Below are 22,479 nucleotides of genomic sequence, written 5' to 3'. Positions count from 1 at the left end.
GGATGGGGTCACAGAGGCTGCTAAAGAGCTGGCTCTAATTTAAGCCTTACCCAATGCTTTAATTTTCCACCAAAATATACCTAAAGAGAGAAAAAAAAAATGCCCTCTAAGGTAGTCTTCTACAATACACATTCTTTGAAGTCAGGGTTTTCACAATGAATAACATTTCACACTTTATTACATTAAACCTTTGTTTCTTTTAATATAAAGTAATATTTTCAACCACTCACAAGTAAATTTGATGATCAGAGAAAATAAAAGAAATATGAAAGTATAAACAGGTAAAATGATTTTCTTTTTCAGGTTTCTTTTTTTTAAGTTTGAAAAATTGTTATTTATTTGACAGAAAACTTTTGAATTTAATAAGGAGATGGCAATAATTGGTACTTACATGAATTCAAAAGTTTTCACTAAGCACCAAACAGAATAGTTCCCAATCTTTTCACTAAGAATTTCTTTATTACTGAAAGACTGCCTAAAACTTAACCAGTTTAAGTTTTTAATCAAGAAATCTAAAGCTGCCAGGGGCACCTGGGTGGCTCAGTCGTTAAGCGTGTGCCTTCAGTTCAGGTCATGATCCCAGGGTCCTGGGATCGAGCCCCGCATCGGGCTCTCTGCTCAGCGGGAGGCCTGCTTCTCCCTCTCCTACCCCCCTGCTTGTATTTCCTCGCTTGCTGTCTCTATCTCTGTCAAATAAATAAATAAATAAATCTTTAAATTAAAAAAAAGAAATCTAAAGCTGCCAATCAGAGCTTCTAATTGGCATGAAGTGATCAGATTAACAAACTTGAAGTCATAGAATGTGAGTAAAAACTACTTTTTTTTTTTAAAGATTTTATTTATTTATTTGACACAGAGGGAGAGAGAGGAATCACAAGTAGGCAGAGTGGCAGGGAGCGGCAGAGGCAGAAGCAGGCTCCCCGCTGAGCGAGGAGCCCGATGTGGGACTCGATCCCAGGACCCTGGGATCATGACCTGAGCCGAAGGCAGATGCTTAACGACTGAGCCACCCAGGTGCCCGTAAAAACTACTTTTAAAAGCTTTGTTTAACCTATATGGACAGGATTTGTTGGCCTTGGCTGTGTGCCCCACACACATGCACACAAACAAAAATGAGTAACAAGTATTATACATTAAAAATAAATAATAAATGGTCCCTGTACAATGCCTACTTCTCATAAGGGGCACAAATACAAATCACTAATCTCCAGGGAGAACCAAGCAAGGATGGTAGAGAGAGAAGTCCTGTGTCCTGGGGATGTGGCAGAGAGGGCATGCAGAAGCTTCAGGGACCAGGAGGCATCCGGGCCAAACAACTGTGAAGGGGTGGATGTCAATGTTATGTAAGGAGGGGCCTTCAGGGCTGAAGGAAACAAAGCTAGTGAGGACACCTAGTGGTAGAAGTACTGCCTGTTCAGAAGACAATAAGAACATTTGTTTCTGGTAAGGAGATGTAATCTGATAAGAGACTGTAAATAATCAAGAAGGCAAAATCTCATCCAAGGAACACCACACACAATGCTGGTCTGTATGTCTCAACAGCAGCTCAATAGAGAATCTCCTTGGCCTGTGTAACCAAGAAGAGGGTAAAACATTTCCCAACACTGAGGCTCCCATAATCTCTGAGGGTGGTAAGTCACTGAGGGTCACCCTGTAGCCCACTCCCCACACCAAGGCCCCAGTGCCTTAGAATCAACGTCACTCATTAGCAAGAACCTTCCTTAATGGAAAGTTCTGCTATAAATAAATAAATAATAACAGAAACAAAAACAACACAAGCAAACAAAACTCGAAATGAAAAGAGATAATCATAGTAAGCTTTAACCTCTCATACTGCATGTATGCCTCAACCGTCCTGCTGAGAACAGTCTGCCCTCTTACTTAAACTGATTCATCACCGCATATCATAACAAAACTTAAGATATCCCTGCTCTTACTACATACCCCACTCCAAAAAGTGAAAAAAAAAAAAAAAAAACACTACAGAAAATATAAAGTTAACCCAAATAATATTCAACATCAACGTAAGGATCCTACTGTATTACTACTACACTAAGGTGTATACTACTACACTAGGATATTATAATCATTTCAGCCTATTTACAAAATATCCTCATTCTGAGAGCTCCAGAAGCATTACAAACATTGCTGCATTAGATTCCTCTTCTTGAGATAATTTAAAGCCTGAAACATGCAAATTTACCTATTTTTCTGTACTACCATGGAAGGGTAATTGTCATAAAAGGACTACAACCAAAATCCTCTTCCTCTGATTCTCAGATCAGATCATACAAACTTTCCTTCAGATCATACAAGTTAATCTGAAATTGGAAACTTAAAGGGATTAAGTCATTAAAAAAAATACAAAAGGGAAAAAAATAAACATAAAAAGGAATCTGTAAGTGGCATCATGCTAACAGTCTAAACTTTGCTAAAGAAAGAAAAATTTACTTGATTTACCAAAACTATAGGCATTTTATAAAGTATTCAAGAAATAATGCTTATAAAAATAGGGGGAAATTTTTGAGTGAGACCATCAAACAAAAATCATTTTGTTCTTTGGCAAAGAGTTCTTCCAAAATGTCATGTCCACAAGAAGTAATGTTTGTCAAAATTGTGTTTAAGCTAACTCACATGCCAGATCACCTTCAGGTCAACTTTGACTCAGGTTTTGCTTGGTGCAGGTATATTAGAAGATGCCTGCTGGAGGTAAACCAAGGAGCCCTGAGGGATTATGGCTGGCTTTTTGTGCTGCACGTTGATGTGCTCCAGCACCTGCTGCCAATGCCTCAGTTTTGTCAGGTGCTTCCGGCCCAGAACATCTTTCTGCTATAATTCATTCCTTAGTTCTGAGACATCCTCTTTGATAACTTGCTCTGGTTCCTGGACAAATAATTGCAATCATTTTTGAAGGAAAAAACATTCTGTCTGTCTCACAATATCCAGAAATTTCTGGATACACTGACTAACACCAGTTCTAATTTCTTGCTGATCCGTGCCATTGACATAGTCCTGACTCACAAGAGAAGCAAAGCAAGCCTCAAAAGATGACTCCAGCTCATCCACCAAGGTACTGGTAGAAGTTCTTGGAGGGCCTGGCACAACCTGAAGAAGCAAATTCTGGCTTCTGGAGTCCCGGGGTGTCCAGGTAGCTGCTCAGAGAACATACCCCCCAGCGGAGCCACCATTTCTGAAAATCTCTTTTTCAGGTTTCTAAATTGTCTAATGGAAATGAAACTCCAGTCCCTGGTTACAACCTGCAATGACTTTAATCAAGTATGAGGTTAAATGGGTCAGAGTCCTCCATAAGATCACCCTCACTTCTGTAAGTTAAGGGGGTCGCCAAAACCACCCTCAGGTTTGAAAATTTGTTGAAAGGATGCACAAAATTATGAAAGTTCTTATATTCATGAATCATTACAGAGAAAGGTTACAAGGTTAAAATCAGCCAAATGAAGAGACCTATGAAGCAGAGACCAAGAGGGGCTTAAATGAGGAGTTTCCAGGTGTCCTCTCCCAATCAAGTATGGATGGTGTTACCTCCTCCCAGGCAATAATGTGTGACAATATGCACAGAGTTTTGCTATCCAAGGAAGCTCACACAAGCCTCTGATGTTCAGTTTTTATTGGGGTTCGATCACATACTACCCAAGTAGCTGATCTTTATTTTCTAGCCCCTCTAGACATTGAGCTTAATATCTTTAGTCATCAGTTCCTCTGGTGGTCTGAACTGAGACTGTATGACCCAAAGCCCCTATTGTAACTCACAGTGATAAACTCTCCAATGGCCATAGGCCATAGGCAAGCAAAGACACTCTTATCAGGAACCTAGAGATAACCTCCCAGTAGCCAAGGACAAAGTCCAGACTGCTTTTAGGTAAGGTTTATTCTTCATGCACCCTAACAAATTTTTATCATTTAGATAAACTACAGCTAAAAATCACATTTCTCAAACATAATCATGTAATAATAAAGCCCTCTAAACCATAAGTGTTTAGTCCTCCAATATCAGTGAGAAAGTGCTTGATTTTCCTTTGTATAGAAAAATTTCTAGAGAAAACCCTAGGACCCAAAAGAGTGCATAAAATAAAACATTACACTAGAGACTTTCCAAACACTATTCAGTAGAGCTATAAAACCAGATTTCCGTTATTTTCTGAAAATCCTAATATGCATGGTGGTGTTTTTATTTTGATTAGTTTCTCAGGTGGTGTCCTTGCCTTGTTCCTTTCCAATATTTGAAAAATGTAAATTATTCATGAAAGGACAGACCCAAAGCAAATAAAAAAAGAAACAGGGAAACAATGACAATTAGTAACCTTGTTTTTTTTTTTTTTTTAAGATTTTATTTATTTGAGAGAGAGTGAGAGATAGAGAGAGCACAAGCAGGGGGAGGGGCAGAGGGAGAAGCAGACTCCCCACTGGGCAGGGAGCCCAACGAGAGGCTCTATCCCAGGACCCCAAGATCATGACCTGAGCTGAGGGCAGACACTTAACCGACTGAGCCACCCAGGCACCCCATTTAGCAACCTTGTTTACAGAAGCTTCAGACAACAGTGTAGCAGAAGATATTGGCTTTGAGGATCATCATTAGATTCTCACTTCATCACTGTTTAAATGTGTATGAGAGTGAAGCTGAGATAATGCCACTGTGATTTAGGTGTTTTTCTCCTTAAATATATATATATATATATATATATATATATATATATATATATATATATATTTCCTCTATGAATAAGCCTTGGATTATATGTAAAAATGCAAGGATTTATAATGATATTCTTGCTTTCTTTTATTCCTCCCTGTTCAACAGTACTTATATATTATTTACATACTGAGAAGAATTAGGGAAAATCTAAGTGATCTGCTCTATAGATAACTGCTGGGATATCCTTATTTAGCATGCTAATTAGGTAGTCTTGTTCTGGGGAGACTGGTGGCATTTATTCAGGCAGGGAGCCTATACCAACCTAAGCCTAAAGGATGTAGTGAACAGAATCCAAAGAGCCATGTGAAAAGAGCTGTGACCTTTGGTCTAGGGCTACAGCCAACCCACAAACACCTTTCAGAAGCAGCTAGAGGAATATTCTTCCCAGTCTCTGGATAACCTACTGTGTCTCCCATTGACTGAATCCAACTACAAACAAGACTGCAAGGGAGCTGGATAATGTAGTCCAACTAGATGAGCCTCATAGGACATGGAACAAAGTAGAGAAAAGTAGAGAGTGGATCCAGAAAGGCAAATACATAGGTCTGAGAACTAAGCTCTGGGGCAGCCCAATGCTTAGAAGTTAAGGAAACTAGGATGGACAAACAAAGGAAACTAAAAAGGAATAGATAACAGGTAGCAAGAAAGCCAAGAGAGTGTGACATCCTAGAGCCAAATAAAGGTGTTTAAATATCAGGGAAGTACAATTTTCAACTGTATCACATGCTACTGGGTCGAAAGTAAGTGGATTGAAAATTGACTGCTAGATTTGGTAATGTAGATGACACTGGAAACTTTGAAAAAAAGTGTGAAAATAAATGAAGATCACCCAGATGAGAAAAAACAGGCATTCAAAACTTTCACTATAGCAAGGGACACTGCCACCATCACTTGCATTTGGGAGATACTAAAAACTTGCAGAAGAATTGGAAAGCTTTATAGTGGGAAAAACAAGAAGAGGCTCCAGTATTGCTTTGATTGAAGGTTGTGGGCATGGGGAAGCTGAAGATAGGCTAGCTAAAAGGGAGACAGCATATGTGATTGGTTTGGGGATCATATTTGGTTTTCTCTGGTTGGTCTGAGTTGGAAAGGGGAGCAGAAATCAGAGAAGCTGGCAATCATTGACCAAATCCTGACTCTTTTTTTTTTTTTTAAGATTTTATTTATTTATTTGAGAGAGAGAGAGAGACAGAGATAGTGACAGAGATAGCAAGAGAGAGCACGAGCAGGGAGGAGAGGGAGAAGCAGGCTCCCCGCTGAGCAGGGAGCCCAGTGCAGTGCTGGATCCCAGGACCCTGGGATCATGACCTGAGCCAAAAGCAGATACTTAACCGACTGAGCCACCTAGGCACCCCAAGTCTTGACTCTTTTGGGCCAGTTGCTGCAAAGGTTGTGGTTTGGTTTCCTGGACTGGTTGCAATAGAGGTTGTGGATCAGAGTTCTATTGTCAAAATGATCTTGCCATTGTCCATTTGTATAGTCAGTCTCTCAGGAGTTTCAGTGGAGTACAAGGGCTAAAGAATGATTTGAATGGAGCACCACTGATTGCACAGTCAGGACAGAGAAATTATTCTAAGTATTAAAACTGAGGTAATTTAATATAGGGGATTGATTATAAATGAGCTAAGGAAACTAATGAGAAACAGTAAGGCAACCCAGAGATAAGCAACCTAAAGACAGTTATTCCACCCCTAGAACTGAAAGGGTAATAGAAGGCAGCAGTGTTAACCAGATCCTAGAAGACAGTCCAGTCCAGCAGAGGCTAAAACCACTACAGGAGCTACCAAGGAAGCCACAAAAAGGAGGCATTGAGCAGTGGGGCCTGGAGCCACGGAGAAGACACAGGTGATACTAGAGAGGTTACCTTAGAAAGGGAAAAGTGGGGAGAAATATATGGCTTCTCCTTTCTTCTCACCATCCACCCTCCCACTAATGTCTCTCATTGGCTAACCCCAGCGAGAAGCAAGCTGGCAGGGAGTCTGGGAAATGCAGCTTACAGGTCCTCTTGCAATTTATGTTAGAGTGGGGAAAGGGTGGAAAGGAGAGTGCAAACAGGCATATGACTGACCTAAATGGGTTCAAGAGAGAATGGGTCACTCCTGGAAATGAAGTTGGTTTACTAGGACTAATCCTCCTGCTTTGAAAAATTAAAACTATGAGATAAAGTGTTTTTTTTTTTTTCCAAAAAACAGTTAAATAATTAAAGTGCTATCAAGAAAACTGCCATCTTTGGGTGAGAGCTGGCATTTAGAAATAAAAACAAAGCACAGGCAAAAAACAAAAGTGCTTTTGCTCTGAGGAAATCTGTAAAAAGAGGAAAATGTACAAAGCCTTGGGAACAGGGGGACAAGAGTCAAGGTTCAAGGCCCCCCATAGCCTGTTGAAGGACATTTGAGCTATTTTTAGTTTTTTTTACAAATAAATGGCTGTACAACTCTATAAATATACTAAAAACAACTGACTTGTACATTTTAAACAGGTGAACATTATGGTAGATAAATTATATCTCATAGGGCTATTAGAAAAATAACAAGAATGAGAAAAAGACATTTTTCTGATGAAAAACTGGGAATATTTGCCACTAGTAGGAGAGAATGTATGCATTCCAAAATAGGAGACTAAATCCAGATGGAAAGTCTAGGCAAATAAAATGGTAAATATGTAGGTAAATCTTACCAGCTACTGACTCTCTAAAACCATGACATCAATAATTATGATGCTTTTTGAAGTAAAAAGAAAACCAAGATAGAATTAAAATTCATGAAGGGCTTAAACACCTGACTCTTGGTTTCAGCTCTGGTCCTGATCTCAGGATCCTGGAATCAAGCCCTGCATCGGGTCCCATGCTCAGTGTGGAGTCTGCTTGAGATTCTCTCTCTCTCGCTCCCGCTTGTGCTATCTCTCTGTCTCTCTCTCTAAAATAGTTAAATAAAATCTTAAAAAAAAAATTAAGTTTCATGAGAAAAGAGAGAATGAACAAAGGATTGTGAAGAATCGAGAGATCAGCAACAGTTGGCATTTGTTACTATCAATAGGGCTGCAAGTGAAGAGAAGGAAATAGTGTTGTCAGAGCCAAAGGAGAGTTGAACTTGGGAGAAGATTCCCAGTGACAGTTGTTGTCACTGGGACATAAAGCTACTGCCAAAAACTAAGCAATTAAGCAGGAAGGGTACAGGACAGAAAGAAAAATGAACCTTTCTCCATCTGTATTCCAAGTTCTTGTTTATGCCTCCCTGTGGCCAAATCCAAAAGAATAGGAACATCAAAGGACACAGTAAAGAGAATGAAAAGGCAAACCAGAGCAGAAAAAGAAATTGCCTATAGGTTTAACCAGCAAAGAACTAATGCAGAGAATATATAAAGAACTTTGAAAAATCAGTAGGAAAAATGCAGGCAATCTAATTGAAAACAAATGTACAACTTGTTTAAGCACTTCACAGAAGAAAAAAACAAAATAAAAATTATTTACACATGAAAAGGTGCTCAATTGTATAAGTAATCTCCAAACTATGAAATAATACTTATATGCCTATGAGATTGGCAAAATCAAAAATAAAAATTTGGGGAACATCAAGGGTTAGCAAAAATAAAGAAACATAGGAATTCTCATGCACTGCCAGTAAAAATGCGAATTGACACAATAACTTTGAAAATTGTTAGGCAATGTCTAGTAAACGTGACCATATACATATCCATAATCCAGCAATTTCTCTACCAGGTATTTATCCTCAAACTTATGCATGTATGCACCTAGATAAATGCACAAGGATGCATACTGTAGCATTGTCCCTAACATCTCCAAATTGGAAATAATACAAATATCCATCAATAGTAACAGAGATGAATAAACTGTTGAATACTCAATTAATAGAATTTTATACAGATTTATAGTATTGAAAGTGAATGAACTACATCTACACATAATAGCATAAATGAAACTTAGAGATATTTACTGAAAGAAGCAAGGCAGAAAATAAAATACAGTATAATTTCATTCATTTAAATTTTTAAAAATACTGGCCAAACAATGGTATATTGCTTAGTGATGTATAAAGTGATAGTGTATTAAAAAGAAACATGGAAATGATTATCAGACAGGATTGTGGATAGTTCATCCATGGTAAAAAAAGGTGGGGGGGAGGAAAGAGTATACTGGAATAGTTGCAGGGAAGTCCACACATGTGATAGTAAAAGACAGACTCTAGAGCCAAAGTGCATGGTATATACCCCAGCTGTCTGACCTTGGGAAAATTTTGCAATTTCTTTTTGCCTCTCACCCTCCTCATCTGTAAAATAGGGAAAATAATGGTAGTTATCAAACAGAAAGCACCCAGGAAATTCTAAACACAGAGGAAGCACTCGATAAATGGTGGTTATCGTAAGTATTATTGATTTTAGGCTCCCCATTTACTCAATATTTATTAAGCTCCTACTATGTGCCAGAAACTGCAAGGCATGATGATGTTTACCCTCAAGAGGGTTATAATATTTCAGAGGAGATGGTCATCTAGACAATAATTTTATTGAAAGCTTATGTGACACTGCATTCTAAATGTTTTATGAAAATAAAATGGACTGTAACTGAATGTACAAAGATTGGTATAAAGATCAAGTCATTAATTTCTCACCAAATGCTCAATTTAATCCAGTTACTGCAAGTGAACAAAGGAAGTTTTGTTATTTTTTATTTGTTTTAAAATCTATAATCTACTATCTCATCAGTTATTAATAAATCTCTAGACATGGCCAGAATTCAAGATCTGTCTTTCCAATTAAGCATCACATTCTCATATATTCATTCAAAATTTATTAACATTCATTACATGTAAAGTTCCAGGATTAACACAAGGATGTAAATCAGTCCTTTTCAAAAAATGACCTCAGCCCAATGTGAATACAGACATTTAAAAAATAGACAATACAATCTAATATGCTAAATGTGTAAAAATAGATTAGAATAAGTTATTACAGGAACATTTAGGAGGAAAGAATGGTTGTTCAGTACCCCCAAGAGGTCAGGCAAAGGCTTTCTGTGGAAATGTGGTATGTGAACTAAAATTTAGGAGATGAGTAGAATGTAAACAGATGACTGTAATGTAGTGGGGCACAAGGATAATAAGGGCAGTATTAGAATCATGTGGGAAGGTTGTGTGATGCACCATGGCATGTTCTGGAATTTAATGGGGTATGGAAAGACTGGAGAATAGAGTGCAGTGATTGGTGAGCAGTGAAGTTGGGAGATGGAATCAGGTAAGATGAGGCTAGAGCATGAAAATACCTGTATGCGAAACTAAGATGTTCGACTTTCATTTCGAAGATGATGGGGGAAAAAAAAAAAAAGATACTGAGAAACGATTGAACAAAAAACTTCAAGAAAGAAAGCAAATTGTCTTCCTGACCAACCTCTAGCCAATTGTATCTAATGTCTCCTTTATACCCGATCTAAGCTCCTGCTTTTACCTAACAAAGATGGAACCCAGATCTGGCTTATTTAAGAAACTGACCTTGATGAGTGTTTTATACTATGGCTCAAGTACTTTGCTCTTCCTCAAACTTACACCCATCGCTGCTAGAGTGCCAAACTGTAAGCAGTCAGTGAGGAGGGTGAACGAGAGCCATTTAGGGAGTCTTGTGGAGTGTTAAGGACCTAAAAGGGGGGATCTAAAAGAGGATTTACTCTGCTTTTATTGTAGTGGCCAGGGAAGATAAATCTTTTTACCTCACTTCTCCTCCAGGTATATCTAGCAAGTCCTGCCTTGCCTCAGTATCTCCTCTTGCCTCCATGTGTGTATGTGTATAAGGCCAAAGGACCTATGGGAAAGGAAATGCCTGAAGTGACCTTCCCCAGACCTTAGGAACAATGCAATTAGACCTTGTACTTAGAAATGTGTTCACTCAGGACATCTGGGTGGCTCAGTCAGTTAAGCATCTGCCTTTGGCTCAGGTCATGATCCCAGGGTCCTGCGATCGAGCCTCATCTCAGGCTCCTTACTCAGAGGGGGGAGCCTGCTTCTCCCTCTGCCTGACACTGCCCCTGCTTGTGCTCTCTCTCTCTCCAAATAAATAAATAAATAAATAAATAAATAAATAAATAAAATCTTAAAAAAAAAAAGTGCTTACAGCTCACATTCCAGATTCTAAAGTCCAAAGAAGGCATTTGGGACAACAGGATATTTTTAGCTCTTTTGAAGCACTCTTCCCCACCTTGTGTCTCCCAATAAAAAGAAAGTTTAACTGGGCGTTATACACAACTAATGAATCATTGAACACTACATCAAAAACTAACAATGTACTATATGGTGGCTAACAGAACATAATAATAAAAAAAATAAATTAAATTAAATTAAATTATAATCCAAGAAAAAAAAAGTAAGTCTAAGCTTTTTACTCTCAAACATGGTTCAAAGACTGAATTGTATAGGACAGAAGGGGAGTGCCTTTAAAGTGGAAAAAACACTAAACTGGAAGAAGCCAGGATATTTTCCTATGACAGTAAACCAAAAATTATAAAAAAAGAAACTCCAAAAGATGAGAATTCCTCTAGTCTGAACCAAAGAATTATAGAAGCCAAAGGGCTACTTTTGTAACTTGCAGGGAAGGCATTACATTCATCTTTCTATCTGAAGTGAGCAGATATGTATGTGCTATAGGAGTCATGCTGAGGAGCAAGTGAAGGAGATTGAGAAATACCTTTCTCTAGATTCCACCTTAATCAAATAGAATAAAGATATTGTTACATCGACTATATAAATACTGTAAAAGGAATCCAAAAATATAGTTCTTCAACAATATAAAAGGGAACCAGATTCATGCAACTAGACAGAGAAGAGTAACATTAAGGAGAAAAGAGAAATAAAACCTGTGCTCATAGAGAAACATAGTTAAATACAAAGCTGTTCACAGACAGGGTATTTCCCAACCTTCTAGGGAACAACAGTGCCCTTTGATATATAACCAACTGTGAAGAGACTGGAAAGGATTCAAAAAAAAAGTTAAGTGGACAGAAGCTAGGAACTTGACACACGAGGTTGGAAAGAAATAAAAGAAATGAGAAAGGAAACTGCTAAATTGAACATTATTCTGACAAAAATTGAGCAAAAGAAATGAGAAAGGTAACTGCTAAATTGAACATTATTCTGACAAAAATTGAGCATTGATTTTATTTATTTATTTATTAAAGAGAGAGAGAAAGTGAGCACAAGCAGGGTGAGGGTCAGAGGGAGAGTGAGAGGGACAGGCAGACTCCCCACTGAGCAGGGAGCCAGATTCTGGCTCTATCCCAGGATCCTGAGATCTAAGTCAGATGCTTAACCCTCTGAGCCACCCAGGCACCCCAAGCACTGATTTTAAAGTGAGATTTCATAAGTCTGAATTTGCTTTAGATGTGGGTTTTTGTGTGTGTGTGTGTGTGTGATTTATTTCCTTTCTCATCTATTACCTCACCAACATTCAAGCATCATTTTTGCTAAATTAAATAAAAAAATTCGTGTCATTAGCAGTGATCATCACCACAAAAAATATATTAATGCATTTGTTTATAAAGTTTTTCTTATACAAAGTATTGCTTACATAAAATATTTTCAGACTCATAATTATCTGCCAGTTTTTCTCTGCCTCCTGCCTTGATTATAGAACAAAATTGTTGCTTTCTGTGAACTACTGCAGAGCAACTAAAATTGAATCATGTAAGACCTCTACCCAATGAAAATTATTTAGATGATATTATTTCAGTGAGGCAGCATCGATGACACTTTGTGTAGCAGAGGACGTAGATATTGAGGTTTTTTTCCAACTAGAAACGTCTGGGACTATTTTAATGAAGAGGTAAATTCCAGAGATTAGAATACTGTTTATATCTTCTTCATTTTTCTCAACAATTAGCTCTGATTCTTTTTAGGGAGGAATCAACCTTTCTGAATCACATACCCTGAATACATATAACTAGGCTAGTGAATTCTCATTATCTCTATATCTTCCTTCCCCTGAGAGTTCCTTACAAACTTCCCCTGGTGGCTTCTAGGTTTACACTCATTAAAATTGTGATGATTTGCCTAGACGTGTTGAAACTGAAGTTACAGGGTGAGGATCAAAGAAGACTGACAAAGTACATCAACTACTATCATTTATCTGCTAAAATAACATCAGTAATTAGACCATTAGCTGAACAGGAGTGATAGAATCTGTCCCCCCTATTGCGGTGGTGGAGTTCTGAGGATGCCATCCCTGTGATAACAAAGTTGGATATTCTACTAATATATAACCAGGATAGGAAGCAGTGGTTAATGAAGGGAGACAGGAAATTTGGAGTAACTTTCTTCCCCTTATCATTTACTATGCTTTGCTACTATGTGTAAACCAGGGTGTGTGCTGGAAGGGGACAGGCAACAAGACATTACCAGTTTTGAGCTTTGTACCAGTTATCTCAAGGTTCTTTCCATGTATTTTCTCATTGAGGGACTTGCAATATCTATCTCGACATCATACTTATCTATATATTATGAAAAGTCATCTCTGTCAATTGCTGCTTCCCCAAGCCCATCATTACCAGTTGTAAAGGCATTCAACCTGTTGCTTCTTCCTTGCTCAGTGCCTGAAGCATTATTGACCTATCCTAGAACTATATTGGAAACCTTTCCTTCAATTTTACTGTTTTAAACTGCCCAGTATGCAGTATATGTAGGACTACTCCCTGGGCACTTCTGTGTCCACTAAATTGCTGCTCTTCCTGCTCTCTACAACAAAGTTGAATATGCTAAACAATTTTCAATTCTTTAGTTAAGGTAATGAATTAAACTCCATTTCCCTTTTGGGAGCTGATTTCCTGTCCTAAATTTGAGTCAGCTTAGCTTTTGGGTGCCTGAATGCCGTGCTTTTAGTTCTTGTCAGGCCCCTCACTCAAAGGCTAGATTATTTAATGTGCCCTGAGTAACTGGCTGGAGAGATGGTTTTAAATATGTCCACAAATTCTTTGGTGTCCCTCCCTTTAAGATGTAGAACTTAATTCCCCTTTCCTGAGTGTATGCAGATTTAGAGACTTGCTGCTAATGAATAGAATGATGCAGAAAAGACAGTGTGTGACTTCCGAGACTAGGTCATAAAGGCACTGTGACTTTCCCCTCTTTCCTTGATCACTCAATCTGGGCTGAGCCAGCTGCTGTGTCAGGAGAAAAGGTCCATATGGGAAAGAACTGCATCTTTTAACAACCATGTGAACGAGGCATTTTTTAATTTGATCCTATTGTCCTAGCTAAGTCTTCAAATGACTACCACCCAGGCTGAATCTTCTTTTTCTTCAATTTTTATTTAAATTCCAGTTACTTAACATACAGTGTAATATTAGCTTCATGTGTAGAATTCAGTGATTCATCACTTACATACAAATACCCAGGTGCTCATCCCAAAAGGTGCCTCCTTAATCCCCATTAACTATTTAACCCATCCCCATGCCTACCTCCCCACAAGTAACCCTCAGTTTGTTCTCTATAGGTAAGAGTCTGTTTCCTGGATTGCCTCTCTTTTTTCCCCCTATGTCCATCTGTTTTGTTTCTGATATTCCGTGTATGGGTGAAATCATATGTTATTTGTCTTTCTCTGACTGACTTACTTTGTTTAGCATAATACTCTCTAGCTCCATCCATGTCCCTGCAAAAGGCAAGATTTCATTCTTTTTTATGGCTAAGATTCCATTATATATATACCTGTCTTCCTTATCCATTCATCAGTCAATGGACATTTGGGCTCTTTCCATGATTTGGATATTATTGATAATAATGCTATAAACATGAGGGTGCATGTGTCCTTTCAAATTAGTATTTTTGTTTTCTTTGGGTAAATACCTAGTAGTGCAATTGCTGGATCATAGGGTAGTTCTGGTTTTTTTGTTTGTTTGTTTGTTTTTGTTTTTGTTTTTTTTTTAATAGAGAGAGACTGAGAGTGTGTGAAGGTGTGCATGAATGGGGGGAGGGGCTGAGGAAGAGGGGGAGAGAATCTTAAGCAGGCTCCATGCTGAGCATGGGGCTTGATCTCACAACACTGAGATCATGACCTGAGCCAAAATCAAGAGTCAGATGCTTAATCTACTGAACCATCCAGGCACCCCAGGGTAGTTCTACTTTTAACCTTTTGAGGAACCTCCATACTATTTCCTGAGTGGCTGCACCAGTTTGCATTCCCACCACTACAGCTTTGTAATATAACTTGAAGTCCAGAATTCTGATGCCTCCAGCTTTGCTTTTCTTTTTCAAGGTTGCTTTGGCTATTCGGGACTTTTTGTGTTCCATACAAATTTTAGGAATGTTTCTTCCACCTCTGTGAAAAATGTTCATGGTATTTTGATAGGGATTGTATTAAATGTGTAAATTGTTTTGGGTAGTATAGGCATTTTAACAATATTTGTCCTTCCAATCCATGAGCATGGAATGTTTTTCCATTTCTTTGTGTCATCTTCCAATTTCTTTCATAAGTGTTTTGTAGTTTTCAGAGTACAGATCTTTTACCCCTTTGGTTAGGTTTATTCCTAGGTATCTTATGGTTTTTGGTGGAATTGTAAATGGGATCGATTCCTTGATTTCTCTTTTTGCTGCTTCATTATCGGTGTATAGAAATGCAACAGATTTCTGTATGTTGATTTTGTATCCTGCAAATTTACTGAATTTGTGTATCACTTCTAGCAATTTTTTGGTGGAGTTTTTTGGGTTTTCTACATAGAGTATCATCATCTGCAAAATAGTGAAAGTTTGACTTCTTCATTGCAGATTTGGATGCATTTTATTTCTTTTTGTTGTCTGATTGCTGAAGTTAGGACTTCCAGTACTATGTTAATTAACAGTGGTGAGCCCTCCTGGCCAGGGCCTGTCTGATGGCTCTGCTCAAAGTTTGTGGCTGCCCCTGAACCAGCATTCCTGATGTATGGGTGATACACTGAAGTGGGTCTCAGGGTGAGGGACAGTCATATTTGCTCCTGTGGCCCCAGCCATCAACAACAAAAAGTGTGCAGGAAGTGATGGGGGTGCATAGCAGGGCAGTAGGCTGTGGGTCTGCCTTGTTGCCACCTGGCCTTGCCACTGACTCCACTGCCACCCTCATGAGCCTGGCCCTTCAGAACCCCTGCCAGGGCACCCCACTAATCAGGGAGATGTCTTAGAAACCAAGCTTGGCTGTGCACATGTCTTCCCCTCCCTCAGTACTGCTGGGAGCATCCACCCATCATACACCAGTCTGGTGACATCCTCATGGTACTGCTACCTGCTGAGTGACTACAGGCCACCATCTCCAGTGTGCACCCAGGGAACTGGGAACAGCCATGTAACCCAAAGCAAATATGCTGAACTGTTGGCCATTATGGAGGAGTTGGGGAAAGAGATAAGACCCATGTATGTGGGGAGCAAGAGAGCCATGGAGAGAGTAAAATGAGGCATTAGTCACACCAAAAGGCTGGTTCCAGAGTGCTTGGTTGAAATGGAACAGAATGCCAGATCCTAGTTGCCTGTTAGTGTGGAAGGTTTTCCATTTCCCTCCAAGATGAGAAATTACAGCTCATCTCCCATGTTCAGATGAAACTCTTGTTTCCAAAATGGTAACAGTTTGGTTTCTCCTTCCTGTGTCCCTCCCATGGCTCATGAGGCTCTGAGATTGAAAAATATTTTGTAGTTGATTAGGATTTACATTTTATATAGTTAAGAACTACTGAGGGTTTTGTTTTTGTTTTTGTTGTAAGCATTGATTTAAAAGATGTATGTAAAAGATACCTATCTCACAGGAAAGATACCATTGTCTCCTTTTCATCAGTTCTTTTGAATACAGTTATGTTACCCAGATTCTTTTTGCTTTTTGGTCCTTTTCATAAGCTAATACAACAACTCTGTGGGTTGTTTTTAGTGCATACATTTGCCACATGGTGTGGATTCCACTTAATGGAACATCTTTTGTGCTTAAGCATTTTCTTGCATCACTATAAGTGCTTTGGGATCAGTTTAAAAAATGCACAAGTTATAAATACAGAAGAAAGAGCAACCTATAAAACTTAACCTAATAAGAACCCCCAACATTTTCCTACAAAGACTGTATGTGGATTTCAGTTCTGCCTTTCCTGTAAATGGATCCAAACATCTGAAAGAAAATGACTAATCCACAATACCCAAACTATGGAAAGAGCCAAGATGTCCATCGACAGATGAATGGATAAAGAAGATGTGGTGTATATATATACAATGGAATATTATGCAGCCATCAAAAGGAATGAAATCTTGCCATTTGCAATGATATGGATGGAACTGGAGGGTGTTATGCTGAGCAAAATAAGTCAATCAGAGAAAGACATGTATCATATGACCTCACTGATATGAGGAATTCTTAATCTCAGGAAACAAACTGAGGGTTGCTGGAGTGGTGGAGGGTGGGAGGGATGGGGTGGCTGGGTGATAGACGTTGGGGAGGGTATGTGCTATGGTGAGCGTTGTGAATTGTGCAAGACTGTTGAATCACAGATCTGTACCTCTGAAACAAATAATACATTATATGTTAAAAAAAAAAAGAAGAAGAAGATAGCAGGAGGGGAAGAATGAAGGGGGGGGGAAATCGGAGGGGGAGATGAACCATGAGAGACAATGGACTCTGAAAAACAAGCTGAGGGTTGTAGAGGGGAGGGTGGTGGGAGGATGGGTTAGCCTGGTGATGGGTATTAAAGAGGGCATGTTCTGCATGGAGCACTGGGTGTTATACGCAAACAATTAATCATGGAACACTACTTCAAAAACTAATGATGTGAGGTACGGTGATTAACATAACATAATAAAAAAAATTTGCACTTCCCTAAAAAAAAAAAGAAAATGACTAATTACCGTTTGCATCTTTGTATATATTTATTACTTGATCTAATAAAGCTTATTTTCATTAAAAAAAGGTGTTGAGAGTAGACATCCCTGTCTTGTTCCTGACAGTAGAGGAAAAGCTTTCAGTATTTCTCCATTAAGGATAATATTAGCTGTGGGTTTTTCTTATTTGTCCTTTATGAATGTTGAGCTATGTTCCCTCTATCCCTACTTTGTCAAGAGTTTTTATCAAGAATGGATGTTGTGGGGCGCCTGGGTGGCTCAGTCGTTAAGCGTCTGCCTTCGGCTCAGGTCATGATCCCAGGGTCCTGGGATCGAGCCCCGCATTGGGCTCCCCGCTGCACGGGGAGTCTGCTTCTCCCTCTCCCACTCCCCCTGCTTGTGTTCCTTCTCTCGCTGTGTCTCTCTCTGTCAGATAAACAAATAAAATCTTTAAAAAAAAAATGGATGTTGTACTTTGTCAAGTGATTTTTCTGCATTCATTGAGAGGATCATATGGCTTTTATCTTTTCGTTTATAAATGTGGTGTATCACATTGTTTGATTTGTGAAAGTTGAACCACCCTTGCAACCCAGGAATAAATCCCACTTGATCATGGTGAATGATTCATTCAATGTACTGTTGGATTATATTTGCTAGTATTTGTTGAAAATTTTTGCATCCATGTTCATCAGGGATATTGTCCTACAATTCTGTTTTTTAGTGGAGTCTTGGTCTGGTTTTGAAATCAAGTTAGTGTTGTCCTCATAGAAAGAGTATGGACATTTTCCTTCCATTTCTATTTTTCAGAACAGTTTGAGAGAATAAGTATTAACTTTTCTTTAAATGTTTGGTGGAATTCCCCTGCAAAGCTGTCTGACACTGGACTTATGTTTTGTTGGGAGATTTTTGATTACTAATTCAATTTCTTTGCTGGTTATTGGTCTGTTCAAATTCTTTTATTTCTTCCTGTTTTAGCTTCGGTATATATGTCTCTAGAAATTTATCCATTTCTTCCAGATTGTCCAATTTGTTGGCATATAATTTTTCATAATATTCTCTTATAATTGTATATCTGTGATGCTGATTGTTATTTCTCCTCTCTCATTTGTGATTTTATTTATGTGGGTCCTTTCTCTTTATTTTTTTGATAAGTCTGGCTAGGGGTTTATAAGTTTTATTGATTATTTCAAAGAACCAGCTCTTGATTTCATTGATCTATTCTGCTGGGTTTTTTTTAATTTGTTTGTTTTTATATCATGTATTTCTTCTCTAATCTTTATTATTTCACTTCTTCTGCTGGCTTTAGGCTTCATTTGTTGTTCTTTTTCTAGCTCCTTTATTTGTAAAGATAAGCTGTATATTTGAGATTTTTCCTGCTTCTTGAGGTAGGCCTGTATTGGTATATACTTTCCTCATATGACTACTTTTGCTGCATCCCAAAGGTTTTGGACCATCGTGTTTTCATTTTGTTTCCATGTATTTTTTTTTTCTTAATTTCCTGGTTAACCCATTCATTCTTTGTAAGATGTTCTTTAACCTCCATGTAATCGTGGTCTTCCCAAATTTTTTTGTTGTTGTTGACTTCAAGTTTCATAGTGTTGTGGACAGAAAAGCTGCATGGTACAATCTAAATCTTTCTGTACTTCCTGAGGCCTGATTTGTGACCTAGGATGTGATCTATTCTGGAGAATATCACATGTGCACTTGAATGTGTATTCTGATGCTTTAGAAGGCATTTTTCTGAATGTATCTTTTAAGTCCATCTGCTCCAGTGTTTCCTTGTTGATTTTCTGCTTAGATGATCTATCCATTGATGTAAGTGGGATGTTTATGTCCTCTACTATTATTGTATTATGATCAATGAATTCCTTTATGTTTGTTATAAGTTGTTTTATATATTTGGGTGCTCCCAAGTTGGGAACATAAATATTTACAATTATTAGATCTTCTTGGATAGTCCCTTTTATTATGATAATAAGGACCTTCCTCATCCTTTGTTACAGTCTTTGCTTTAAAATCTAGTTTGTCTTATAGAAGTATTGCTATTCCAGCTTTCTTTTGATATCCATTTGCATGACAGATGGTTCTCCATCCCCTCACTTTCCATCTTCAGATATCTTTAGGTCTAAAATGAGACTCTTGTAGGCAGCATATCAATGGGTCTTATTTTTTATCCATTCTGACACCCTATGTCCTTTGATTAGAGTGGTTAGTCCATTTACATTTAGACTGATTATTGATAGATATGTACTTAGTGCCATTGTGTTATTTGTTTTGTCATTGTTTCTGGAGATTTTCTCTGCTTTTTTCCCTTTTGTTCTTTCTTTCCTACTCAAAGAGTCCTCTTTAATATTTCTTACAGGGCTGATTTAGTGGACACAGACTCCTTTAGTTTTTGTTTTTCTGGGAAACTCTTTATCTCTCCTTCTATTCTGAATGATACTCTTGCTGGATAGTATTCTTGGCTGCATATTTTTCCCACTCAGCACATTGAATATATCATGCCACTTTCTTCTGGGTTGCCAGGTTTCTCTGGGGAGTTCTTCAGCTAGGTTTATGGGTCTTCCCTTGTAAGTTAAGGACATCTTTTGTCTTGCTGCTTTTAGGATTTTACTTTATTACTATATGTCAAAATTTTAACTAAAATATGTCTTCGTGTTGTCCTGCTTTTATTGATTTGATGGAAGTTCTCTGTGCCTCCTGGATCTGGATGTCTGTTTCCTTCCCCAGACTAGGGATATTTTCAGCTATTATTTCCTTATATAAACCTTATGCCTTATTTTCTCTCTCTTCTTCTGGGGCTCCTTTGATACAAATATTATTACATTTGATGGAGACACTGAGTTCCCTACATCTATTCTCATGATCCATCACACTCCTTTCTCTCTTTTGTCCAGCTTCATTATTGAAATCCAATAATGGACTCTGTCTTTTATATCATTTATTCATTCCTCTGCTTCTTCCAACCTTGTGGCCATTACATCAAATCAGTTTCAAGTCTCAGTTATTGTATTTTTCATTTCTGTTTTATTTAACTCCTTTATCTCTATGGTAAGGGTCTCCCAGATGTCTTCCATGCTTTTCTCAAGCCCAGTGAACATCCTTATGACTGTTGCTTTAAATTCTCCATCAGGCATGTTACTTATATTTGTTTCAATTAGATCTCTGGCTGTGACCTTTTCTTATTGTTTCATTTGGGATGAATTCCTCCATCTTGGCATGGTCTTTGTCTTCTCCAGGACCTTTGCCTAGGTCTCTCTTGTGTATTAGAAAAGCCTGTTATGTTTCCTGCTTCTGAGAGTAATGGCTTTATCAAGCTTATAAGCTTGATATTTATTACATAGCTCAAGCTATGTAATAAATCTATAGTCTAATGAAAGTGACACACAGTCAATTAATTTTAACACAATATTCTATATAGAAGTAAGCATAAAGTTTTAGGAGAGCACAGCAGAGAGAGGGATCAAGCACTAAGGAGGCTCTTACGCTGTTGCAACTAACCTCTCAGTTTGTCCTGAGCTTAATGAACTTGATTACTCTGGCATTCAACTGATGCAGACTATCACTTCTAATGTTTTCATCCTCTCAATCCATACTCACCTATCCCTTGATTTCTTCTTATAACACAGCTGATGATTTTTGAAAAAATGATCTCATTCTTTTTAAACCATTCTTACACAAGAAATTATTGGAAAATTTCAACAATAGACACATTTAAATTTCTACCACCTCCATAACACCAGTACAAAGCAAATACATGTAATCAACTTCTATCATATAGCATCAAAATCCTTATGGTATTTCTGGGGGATTGAGGGTAGGCAAAATGGGTGAAGGTATTTCTAAGTGGTCAGTAAAAAGTTGGCTTACATTGTTAATAATATTACTCTGAGTTTATGACAATTACTAGAGTCAACATGTTGACCTTTTTTACCAGGTGGTATTGCTAAATAATGGAGTAAAATTCTCATAAAATACTATGTTTAGCTTTAAATATACTAACATTTTTGTGTGTACAGAATATAATTGTCAAACTAAGTGAAGAAATGTCACTAAAAATATCTTTGAGAGGTTAAAGTTTTCATGTTGCCTCTTTTCTTATTCCTTTTATTTTTTCTACAGACTGGCAAGGATCCACAGATTTAAGCTAAGGTGTCATTGAGGAATAAGTTTCATATGGTGTTACCTCTTCTAAAGATTTTAAGGGAGGGGCGCCTGGGTGGCTCAGTCGTTAAGCGTCTGCCTTTGGCTCAGGTCATGATCCCAGGGTCCTGGGATCGAGCCCCGCATCAGGCTCCCTGCTCCACGGGAGGCCTGCTTCTCCCTCTCCCACACCCCCTGCTTGTATTCCCTCTCTCGCTGTCTCTCTCTCTGTCAAATAAATAAAAATTAATTAAATAAATAAATAATTAGATTATGGTAATGGCATGTTTCTATATAATCTGTATATACATGTAATTAAAGACCCTAGATATAGATGTGTATAATGTAAGAAGTAAATTATATATAACAGAATGTTAATCTGTTTTATATATAATATACAAAATATAACAAATATAAGTATATTCATAATTATATTTTCTAAGTAATTTATATTCATAGTATATATCATATATATAAAGCAAATTACCCATATAACTTATCTCAGTGAAAACAGAACATATCAAGTGACATAGCTAGATATTTTGTCTATGTATACTGTAAAAATTTATAATAGGGTTTCCAATTATTTTTTCCTCCTTTCCTATAAGAAGATTGTAAATCCTCACTCAGTGTCATGTGATTTGCAGCACTCTCTATGGGAGGAATATATTTTTTTACCCTACTGCTCCTAACCACAGGTCTTGCTTTGGCCAAAAGAATGTGAACAAATTTGAATTGTACTATTCTGAGAAGCAGCTTTAAGAGCTACTGAGAATTCTAACTATGCTTTCCTTCTGCCTTGAGAACAACATA

General features: G+C 37.9%; 2 pseudogenes; one reads left to right on the top strand and one right to left on the bottom strand.

Annotated features, from left to right (window-relative positions):
• Positions 1-2,664: 2,664 nt before the first annotated feature.
• Positions 2,665-3,188, bottom strand: LOC116623122 (annotated as a pseudogene).
• A 12,657-nt stretch (positions 3,189-15,845) lies between these two features.
• LOC116623097 lies at positions 15,846-16,192 on the top strand (annotated as a pseudogene).
• Positions 16,193-22,479: the final 6,287 nt, after the last annotated feature.

This window comes from Phoca vitulina, unplaced genomic scaffold, assembly GCF_004348235.1.
Source record: "Phoca vitulina isolate PV1807 unplaced genomic scaffold, GSC_HSeal_1.0 scaffold57, whole genome shotgun sequence".
NCBI classification, from domain to species: domain Eukaryota; kingdom Metazoa; phylum Chordata; class Mammalia; order Carnivora; family Phocidae; genus Phoca; species Phoca vitulina.
Note: the sequence above shows the minus strand (reverse complement) of the source record. Positions and strands in the feature narration are given on the sequence as shown.